Genomic DNA, 10,445 nt, shown 5'->3' with positions numbered 1-10,445 from the left:
ATTTACCACACCATACACACCACAATAAAATAGTGTGTGTGAGAGGAAGAATAGGGCATTGATGGAGATGGCTAGGTGTATGATACATGAAAAGAAAATGCCAAAGAAGTTTTGGGCCGAGGCTATCTATACTAGTTCCTACATTCAAAATCGATGTTTCACCAAATTCATTGAAGGCAAGACACCCTATGAGTTGTGGTTTGGAGAGAAACCATCTTTAAAGAATGTTAAAGTGTTTGGTAGTGCGTGCTTTCTCCATGTTCACTCATACATGAGAGATAAGCTTGACAAAAAGGCTAATGTTGGTGTCTTGGTGGGATATAGTAAGTTTACCAAAGGTTTTTGGGTCTATAACCTAGAGACCAAAATGCTTGTGGTAAAAAGAGATGTGAAGATTGATGAGAATGCAAAATGGGATTAGAGTAAGGAGGAGCCATTGGTGATTGAGGATGAGCCACAGTTTGAAGAAGAAAATGAAGAAATAAATGTTCAAAACAACAATGATGAAGATGACAATGATGAAGACAATGAGGAGGAGGATGATCTATTCCAAGAAATCATTGCAGTCGATTTGGAGGTTGGTGATGGTGTTAGAGGGGAGAAATCTTTCTCTGAGATTTATGAAAGGTGTAATGTGGCACTTGGTGACCCTACATGCGTGTAAGAGGCCTTGATGAAGAAAGAGTGGAAGGAAGCAATGGATGTGGAAATGGAGATGATTGAGAAGAATGAGACTTGGTCCTTGGTCACTAAACTGAAAAAAAAGAAAGTAATTGGCGTCAAATGGATCTTTAGAACTAAATACAATTCTGATGGCACCATTTACAAACACAAGGCAAGGTTGGTGGTCAAGGGTTAGGCACAACAAGCCAGAGTTGACTATGGGGAGAAGTTTGCACCCGTAGCAAGGATGGAAACCATTAGACTCATCCTTGATCTTTCGGCTACCAAGTAATGGAGTGTGTTTCACTTGGATGTGAAATCAGCATTCTTGAATGGCGTATTGCAAGAAGGAGTGTATGTGAAGCAACCTCGAGGGCTATGTGATTGAAGGACATGAAGATAAGGTTTATAAGCTCCACAAAGCCTTATATGGTCTTAAACAAGCACTTAGGGCTTGGTATGGAAGGATAGATGGCTACTTGCTTGGACATGATTTTAGGACGAGCTAAAATGAACCCACTTTGTATGTGAGGGTTGAAGGAAGCATGATAATGGTTTCTTTGTATGCGGATGACTTGTTGGTCACCTGTGAGGACCCAAGGAATGTGGATATGCTAAGGCATGAACTTGAGAAGGAGTTTGATATGTCTAGCTTGGGTCTCATGAATTACTTCCTTGTTGTGGAAGTAATGCAATGCCAAAGAGGAATATTTATATCATAAGAAAAGTACATCAAGGATCTTTTGGGGAAATTTAATCTTGAAGAATGCAATCCAATGAGCACTCCAATGGTCCAAGGAGAGACGTACCAAAAGGAGGATGGCACACCAAAGGGAAATCCTATTCTTTAATGATCCTTAATTGGTAGTTTACTTTATGTGTGTTCATTTAGACTGGATATTATGTATGCCGTGTGTGTGCTTTCAAGATACATGCAAGCACCCAGCCAAACTCATCTTAAAGGTGACAAAAGAGTTCTTAGGTATCTTAAGGGCACTAGTGATTATGGAGTTTGGTATGAACCAAAGGATGAGTTGAAGCTTGTTGGCTATTCGGATAGTGATTGGGTAGGCTGCATTGATGATATGAGGAGTACTTCAGGCTACTTGCTTTCACTTGGGAGTGGTCCTTTCTAATAGAATGCAAAGTAAGCATAGCGCAACGGCTCAAAGTACCATGGAAGCCAAATACATTGCTTGCTCATCTTGTGCAAACCAATGTACTTGGTTAAGGAAGTTGATGGGAGATCTTGTTCATGCTCAAGAAAGTCCAACCATCATCAAATTTGATAACACTTCAGCAATTTCCATAGCCAAGAACCAGGTACAACATGGAAGAACAAAGCATATTCCGGTGAAATATCATTCTTTAGGGGAGTTTGAAGATCTTAGAGAAGCCTCTTTTGAGTATGTGAATTCGGAGGACAACCTTGCAGATGTTTTCACAAAGCCACTTGGAAAGACCAGATTTGAGGCATTAAGGACTTTCTTTAATGTCTCTAGCAAGATTACCAAGGAGAAGTGTTGAAAAGGTGGTAATCTTGCCACCTTGTGCAAACCTAAAAGAAATATTTTATTGAATGGCCTAATACAATATTTATGTCTATGTTTTATGTTCCTTTTAATTTCTTTTGAATGCATAAGTTTTATTGTATCTAGCTTAGGAATTGTCTCTTTGTTGGTTATTGATTTTATTTTGTAAAATGGCTATGTGCTGGAAATAGTGTTCCAGCAACATAGGTCCATTGTTGGAGCTGACGTTCTCTGAGATTCTAGAACAAGGTTATTCTTTTTGGATATGTTGTAGTAGACATGTAAATAAAAATATAGAAAAAATAATGACTCAAAAAGGCCGTATGAAGCCCAAGATATGCAGGTTGCAAGTTGGCATAACTGCTGAGATTTCAAGCTGTGATGGCCCACGGATTTGAGATGGATTAGAGGCCTTACCCAAATTTTGGACTTGGTATTCTCCATATTTCATCCTTGATATTTCAACATGCCACATGTCAAAATTCAAGCAATTTGGATGAAGATAACCCAGCCTTCCATCTGGCCAAAGTAGTAGTACATGATTAGGTGGAGACAGTTTTTTGAAATTCAAAATCTCACCAACTCTTGTCATAATTATGCACTCACATGTGAAGCTGGTGATTGAACGGTTATTATCATAATTTTGAGTGGTAAATGTGTAAATTTTGAATTTTAAAGACTTCCATTTGGTCCTACACACGCCTCACACGTATGAGACAAGTTTTGTATCTATATATGCAACAAATGAATGAAAAGAAAAAATGAATTAGTGTGTTGTCTAGTTTTGTGTGGCCTACTCTAACATCTTCTCTTCTTCTTCCTTTCAAAACAAAAACCCTGACAATCCTAAAAATCATAATACCAAAAACAAACACAAAAATCACCTAAACATCAAACCAAAAATCGGATTAAGGGTTGTGCACAATACTAACACCTTGTGTACAACACTCTTGGCCAAGTGAACCAAAACCACACCAAACTCCAACATTCCAGTGGTCTTCTAGCCTTAGAAGAAGTTGTGTCCATGCTGGACATCTGCAACATCCTCCAATGCTTTATTTTTATAGGAAAACTGAAGGAAAGGATTGACCCATTGACTTTCATGGTCGCCCTCACTGAAACAACTTGAATCTGAACTACTATTCAGATCAAGTATTACCGAAATCAGATTTCCTTTTCGTGCCATATGCAATTAAGCTGGACTTCCCTGTTTCTTCCCAGTCCAATATTTGTTCTCAAAAGTTTACATTTCCATGTAGAAGCAAACTCTCCAAATTGTTGACCAACCTTTTCTTTAGTGATCTTACAACAAACAGGGGTTTTCCATTGTAAATTCGTATGGAGCAATCAATGAATTCTGACAAAATAGAAGATCTACATGACCCAATTTTATTGTTCAAAAGAAGAGCTCTCTTCTTCTTCATTCTCAATAGGAATGCATCAACAAAACTACCCTTTCATATAGATCATCATGGCATGAACTCATTTAAGCGTTTCACCACCCCTGCCCAAAATCCAACTTTGGTGGGCTTCCCTCAAGGTGACACCGAAGGTCTACCTCCTTTCGCACGCCCCTCAACTCCTCCATGAGGATGACCCACCAGATTCATTGAAACACCGTGAACAATGGGGCCTCCGCCTAACCACCGACTTTGTTCAAGCTTTTCTAAGCTTATGTGCACTATGGTTGGGATTGGAAACTATACCAGTAATAGCTCGGTATCAGTAATCAATGACTTTTTCAACACCTGAAGGTAGCCACAAGCCTAACAGAGACTGTAGGGGGTGCTGGTTCCTTCATTATTTTAGGAAAAGTTCCTGCAGCTCGAGCTAGGGGCTCAGCTCCTGAACCATACGTGAGCTGCCTTGTACGGCTCTTCCTAAGAACTTGAAGCGCCTTTTCCCTAAATAGACGTAGATAATAATGATAATAAAGACTTTTTCAAAAAGCATTTGCCCCACTATTCAGTGGGGCTATTAGAGAAGCTTATTCATTCTTTGACTTCTTTGCTCAGTCAAGATTCCTTGTTCCTTAGTGTAGTCTCGGTCCATAGTTTAAGACTAACTCCCTTATAGCCTACCTAGTCTATATCCACAGCTGATGTGACTCCATACTGACACCTTTCCCTTTGTAGACTACTAAGTGACTTCGTAACATTAAAGTACTTTCTTACTATATCATAGGTCTTCATTGGGCTTTGTCCCTTGTCCTATTGGCAGTGACTTGCTTCGCTATCGCTCATGAGTTGGTATAGAGTCCATGTAGTCATCGGCCTTCCTACTAGAAGGCCTATGATATAGTGATCGGCCTTTTGAATGCCTCTTTCCTTACTTTTCTAAGGAGCCCTTTACGACTATAAAGGACAGAGGGCTATTCACCTTTGGGAACTTAGCTACTTAAATACTGCTCAATACTAAAATAAAGGCGAACAACATTCTACTGTATAGCTACTTAATATTAATAGTACAACAACTGTCGTACTTCCAAAGTACCAAGGAAACTTTCGGCTCCCCCTGTTTGAATAAACGTAGCCTACTTTTTTAGTTTACATTCATTACTAAACCAAGCCTAATCGATCACGACATGTTTTTTGTTCGTTGATATTTATTGAGGAGTTTGATGGAGTTTAGCTGACTGAATCCATAAAACTAGAAAGTCACCGTCACTGGTACTTTTTTGACTCTATAGGTAGGTATAGGTATTGGTGGAGTTTGTATAATGTAGTTGTAGTTAAGGCTGCATTGAAGTCGCACTTTGTTTTGAAGAACTACTAAAGTACCAAAGGCGAACGAGTCCCCCAGGCCGGGACGTCTAGCAGAATGCTTTGCCTCTTACACTAGAAGCGACACCCGAAGGGTGAGCTTTTGGCGGTTAGCTTATAGAATTAGAAAATTGTTATAATATGCATTAGGCATTCCACGCTGGAAGGAGGCAAGCAAATGAAGGGAGGCATTACGGCTCGACTCCAAGAAGCAAAGCTTCGTATACTTCGCAAGTCGCTTATAGAATGCAGACTACTAAGTGAAGACTTTCCATTTCATTTAATAAAAGAAGGGGGGAGGTAAGCTTTACTTAGAGAGCTTTATAAGGCCGACCACTACATAAGCCACCATCAGTCCAAGAGAGAAGGAAGCTACCTTTCTTTGATCCACCTTCCTTGGTGGGGAAGAGAACAAAAATAGGCCGCGGATGGTGGTCCCAATAGGTTCGAGGATCTTATGCGGTGGAGCAACCTCCTCTACATGTTGCATTCCCTCTAACAGCTTAGCCGCACCCCCTCAATCCATCATACAAGAGCGATTCAAGAAGAACAATTAAGGTCATATTCTATCCTTTCTACAATGCCTATAGATAAAGTGCTTCGTTTAAGATCAATTCTTTGCTGCAAATCGCTTCGATCCGGTGAAAAATTGTAATACGCCCTGAGGGATTCCTACCACCTTGTACCCAAAGTGAATTGTCTAAGTGCTCTCCCCTCTTGGCTTTGTCTCATTTTAGATCTCGTAATCATTCGATTCCATCCAAGTGAGCTCCTACTCCTAGCCTTTGTCCTTTTGACATAACATTTTTGGCCACCTCCGGTCTGATAGGAAAGAAACCTATAGCCAGTGACTAACTCTGCTATGAAGCTACATGTACACCACCACATCCATACTCTCTTTCGAAAGTGAGATCACCACCAGCTTTAAGAAGAGGGAAAGGTCACTCCTAAATGTCACCGTAATCTTATATACGATACCATCAGGTGCGGCCCTACCTCCCTCGCAGTTAAAACTATCCTCTTCAATGAGACCAGCCGAACCAGAAGCCTCGTTTCCTTCGGCTATTTCGACCGATTCAGTCAGTAAGAAAGTCATCTCACTAAGCATTGGATTATATATTATGAACATTACAATCGATCAATTGAGAGTATTCTATACATTTAGATTGAAAGTTTTTCTTTCTCCCCAAGCGCACAAGAAAAGGTAGAAGTGCACTTTCTAAAGTTAAATGAGGAAAGGATCTTAGCCATCAATGATCGGCTTTGGTAAAAGCACCTTTGGGTGATAGTTTCTTAATCAACTAGCTCACATAAAGAAGTAAAGTGACTATCATCTACGTTATGATATTGTTTGAGAGTTCTTTTTCAAAAATTTCGTAGTGCACGTTAACTTAACACCTTTATCACTTACCGGTGAAAATTCAAGCAAGGGTGTACAGACTAAAGTTTTCATCGCATCTCACTTCCAAAACATAGTTTCACCATCGTGAAGGATTCAATCCAGCCACAGGTTTCCCTATGGCTACCTTGTTGCAAACAAGAGCCCCCCAGATTGATGTGAATCCGTCAAAACCCGCACAACTGATAACCCACTGGGGTGCTGACCCGATACGGATGAAGGCTGGGCCAATCACTAAGAGTTTTAAGGAAAACCTTACTTCCTTTGTCCAAGGAGTAACCCATTCTCAAGAGGTCTTGTCGATACCCAAAAATACAAGGCCTGTTTTGAGTATACAAGTGGTGGAAGCCGATATGGACCCCGGGTAGTGGTTTTGGTGCATATATGGATTCTGGACAGCAGGAAATGGGGTCAAATCTTCTTGAATTTACTTGATATCACTAAGAAGTCATGGTAACTGGCCAAGGCCAAAGCTATGCAGGTCATTTAAGTGGTGTACACATGAGAGAGAAATTGGCCAGGTTTTGCTGTATTTTCTGCTGGTTTTACTATATTTTGCTGAGTTGGCTTTTTCTCTTTCCTCTAAGCAACGGAAACATGTGGGCCTTCATAATCAGCCTATTTAGCATCCTAAAAGGCATATGGAAGCTGATTTGGAGCCTAAATTGATCAAAAATTGGTCAAAATCAACTAAGTCAAAAAGATAGTATTTTAGTTTCCTAATTTGGTTTCAACTTTTTGTTTTAGGAAATTACCTTTACTTTTTGGTTTTTATTTACTTATTTGCTAGAAAAATAAGTTTAGAAATGTTATTATTTTATTATTTTCATTGTAAATTAATTAATTTCTAATTCAAAATAAAGGAATTAATTAATCAAAATTATATTAGGAAAGGAGGAGACTTTCGGCCATACTAGGAATCTTCATTGCATAGCTGGTTTTACCTATTATAATTAGGGTTTATTTTGTTTTCTCTTAGCTTATAAAAGGGCTTATTTTTGTGGAAGAACACACCATTAATAATATTTAGAATTTATTTTGTGAGATTGAATTTCTCTTTGTTCTTTTAAACACCTAAAACACCATTAATGAATGAGTGTTTTAGTTTGACTTATCAATAGGACATCCATCACCTATTGTGGTGTCTTCATTATACCAAGGTTTCTAATCACAGGTTGGTTGGGGGTCAAGGTGATCATTAGAACTTGAACATAATCAGATCCGGGCTAATATAATATGGGTTTAGGCGTAGGTCGTCCTAAGTTTGTATCACGGATCATGGCAGACCAAGTCAAAGATCAAGTGCGCATTCATGTAAGACTCCAGATTAGAAAAATGACTATTCTATTTTACTAGAAAGTTTCATAATTTCCTAAAGGAGTCGACATCGGCCTCAGATGACTTATAATAAAAATCCTATTAGGCAACTTCATCAGCTACCCCGAAAAAAGAAAACCTTTCTCGTCCCCTCGAATAATACCTATCGTAGAAGGCCATGCCCTTGTAGTTCCGATAAAAAAAACTCCTTTAGGAGTTAGAGAAACGCTTTACGAATTTTCTTTCATAAACATTCCTTTTCTGCATCATTGTCTTCCGGAGCGTCGAGCTTGGCTGCGCACGTGGAGCTGAGGGGCCGTTGGCACCAATCCGTTGCCCTAGCCGCTCCATAAAAAACTACTACGTAAGAAAAAATGAAAATAAAAATAAAAAATAGAATGAGGTAGGCAATGAAAAAGTTTTTACTTTCCTACTGGACAGGTACCACTTATCTGGCAGCTATAAACTTGCTGGTTTCCAAGCGCAACTCGATGCTACTTTAACACAAGAACCGATGTCCATCATTGCGTACATTGGAGAAAGTGCTCCACTAGTGAAATTGGTCCATTGACACCTACAATTGCACCAAGGCCGAGCACTCCTCCCAATCTAATACAATTTTTTTTTTTGGATGCACTCTCGCCTTAAGTGGCTGAAACCTCTATGTGGAAAAGTTTATTATTGAGAAGTTCTTACTTAAATAAGGACCTCCTATGCTGTACTAACAGCAGAGTCAATGGATGTAAACAACATCATTATTTCTTGAGTGCAGCCAAACAAAATCTCCTGGATCAAACACTATCACAGCAAATACTAGAAATACAAGTTCATCACACTTTTTAATATTAGCAAATAATATCTCCCAAATTTTCAAATTTCCACTAAGTAAAGCTTTTAATAATGCAGATAAAGTTCTATACAAGAAAAGCATTTTTAAATTAATGTCTTTATAATTCATAACCAGCAATGGTTTCTTACCCAGGATAGCCTTATTAACATCCCCAAAACTCAAAAAAATTTGTTTACTTTTTCTTTCTTTTCTTTCTTTTCCTTTCTCTCTTTCGAACACACTCTTTTTATCATCACTTCCAGCTTTTTCTCTTAATTTCTCTCCTTCGGTTTTGTCTTTGTCTTTCCCCTCACCGTTGAGTTTAGAATACTTACCTTGGACAGCAAGTTCGGTCTTGACCTCATGGGTAGGTGGTGTAACCATTGGTGCCGTACTAGCTTTCTCTTTGAGCTTCTCGGCTTCCCTCCTTTGTTGCATTTGAAGTTGGTCTCTAAATACCTCCTTTGGAGTTAATGGCTACAGCTTGACCTTCTTCCCATTAAATTTAAATACAATGGAATTCTCTCTCCCATAGTGTATGAAATTCTTATCAAATCCCCATGGCCTCCCCAATAAAATATGACTAGCATGCATAGGTACAACATCGCACAATACAACATCTACATATTTATCTATACTAAATTTTACCTTGGCTTGTTTATTCACTTTTATTTCACCACTATCATTAAGCCATTGTAATCTATAAGGTTCTGGATGTTTAATAATTGTTAAGCATAATTTATCAACTACAATGTTACTAATTGCATTTGTACAACTTCCACTATCAATAATCATACTACAAATCTTACCTTGAATTTCACATCGGGTGTGGAAGATGTTCTCTCTTTGAATTTCATCCTCATCTTTGTATGCAGCAAGTACTCTCCTAGAAAGCAAGTTCAATTCGGCATTGGATGCTTGCAAGGTTTCGGGTTCATCCTCCATGTCCTCCTCCTCTTGCTTGGCTTCATCCTCACTTTCTTCACTTTCCAATTCTAGCTCGTCATTTCACTTTAACACCATGATTCTTCTATTTGGGCATTGGCTAGCGATGTGTTCTCCTCCCTGGCACTTAAAACACACAACATGATGAGTTATAGAAGGTTTAGGATCTAATTTTACCTCATTCTTTGGTGCTTGGACAAATTCGGTTCTAGTCTCCTTCCTTGGCCAGTTTGAACTTTCTTCTTTGACTTTCGGTTTTGGCTTGCTTTCATAGATGGGATTGTTCCTCCAGCCACTTGAATTGAATCTCCCACTGCTGGAAACACCTCTAAGCCATGATCCTACTCCCCTCCTCTTGAATTGGTGGTCAAGTTTAATGGCAACATGCGACATCTCCTCCAACTCCAAGTATTGTTGCAATTCAAGCTGGTTGGCAATGTCACGGTTCAAACCACCAAGAAATCTCGCCATTGTTGCTTCCCTATCCTCATTCATATTCAGCCTCATCATGAGCATCTCCATCTCTTTGTAATAATCCTCCACGGACCTACTTCCTTGAGACAAAGATTAAAGCCTTTGATGCAGCAACCTATGGTAATGTGATGGCACAAACCGCTTCCTCATGGCTTTTTTCATTTGTCGCCATGTTGTGATCAAATCATCACCAACTCTCCTCCGTGTACTTTGCTCATTTGTCCACCATTGGAGTGCATAATGGCCAAACTCCATTGCTCCCAACTTCACCTTCTTACCCTCTGAATAACTATGGCAGTCGAATATCATCTCCATCTTTTCTTCCCACTCCAAATATGTCTCGGGATCACTTTTTCCCATGAATGGTGGGATGTTGATCTTGATATAGCTAAGATTGTCATCTGTTTCTTCCCTCCTATACCTTCCACAGCCAGCTCTCTCTTGGACAGCAAAAGTTTCGTACATGCCTTCCTCAAAGTCTCAACCGAAATTCTCCTCCTCAAATTCCTCTCTCGATCTTTCAC

Source organism: Ziziphus jujuba, chromosome 5, assembly GCF_031755915.1.
Source record: "Ziziphus jujuba cultivar Dongzao chromosome 5, ASM3175591v1".
In the NCBI taxonomy this organism is placed as follows: domain Eukaryota; kingdom Viridiplantae; phylum Streptophyta; class Magnoliopsida; order Rosales; family Rhamnaceae; genus Ziziphus; species Ziziphus jujuba.
Note: the sequence above shows the minus strand (reverse complement) of the source record.